This window comes from Geospiza fortis, unplaced genomic scaffold (genome assembly GCF_000277835.1).
Source record: "Geospiza fortis unplaced genomic scaffold, GeoFor_1.0 scaffold114, whole genome shotgun sequence".
NCBI lineage: Eukaryota > Metazoa > Chordata > Aves > Passeriformes > Thraupidae > Geospiza > Geospiza fortis.
Genome location: NW_005054383.1, coordinates 1,459,379 through 1,460,401, shown reverse-complemented (window position 1 = coordinate 1,460,401; position 1,023 = coordinate 1,459,379).

Below are 1,023 nucleotides of genomic sequence, written 5' to 3'. Positions count from 1 at the left end.
CCCCCCCCCGCCCCCCCCCGCCCCCTCCCCCGCCCGCCCCTCCCACCCGCAGCATCCTCCCCTGGATTTGGGGGTGCCCTGGAAGGGGTCCCGGCAGGGTTGAGCCCCCCCAGATGTGCAGGGCCAGCCTGACACCCCCAGGAGCCAGGGCACGGGACCGGGACGGGCACAGGGGGCAGTCACGGCGGGGCTGCGTCTCCTCCCGGGAGGTTTCAGAGTTTGGGGATGAGCGGTGCTGGGAGCGTCCCTGCTCCTTCAGCGACATGGGCACTGCCGGGACACCGCCGGTGTCACAGGGCAGACACTGAGGGGCTGGAGAGGGTCCAGGGCAGGGAACAGAGCTGGGAAGGGGCTGGAGCACCAGGAGAGGCTGAGGGAGCTGGAAAGGGGCTCAGCCTGGAGCAAAGGAGGCTCAGGGGGGACCTTGTGGCTCTGCACAGCTCCTGACAGGAGGGGACAGCCGGGCTCTGCTCCCAGGGAACAGGGACAGGACAAGGGGAAACGGCCTCAAATTGTGCCAGGAAGGTTCAATTTGGATATTGGGAAATCTTCATGGAAAGGGTGGCCAGGCCCTGGTGGGGCTGTGGTGGGGTCCCCATCCCTGGGGGGATCAAAGCCGTGTGGATGTGGCACCTGGGGACAGGGGTAGTGGCAAATATGACGGTGCTGGGGGAGTGGTTGGACTTGATGATCTTACAGATCTGCTCCGACCTCAAGGTCTCCATCAGGCACGGAGATGCCTCCCCCAGGCCCCCCGCAGCCTAAGAGGTTTTGCTCACACATGCACACAGCAGTCAGCAATTAGGACCAGCTCTGGCCTTTTTATCCCGGGATTTTGTGCCCATGCGGGATTAAAGCCCTGATTGTAGCTTCCCCACCAGCCCCAAATCCTCTGTTCTGGGGGCAAGTGAGTGCACGCTGTGACCTATTGATCCCGATCCCTGCGTGCGCCGGATCCGGGGCGCCCTTAAAGAGCGCCGGGCGCTGCGGCCGCCGGGCACTCCCGGCCGGGGGCGCGGGGCG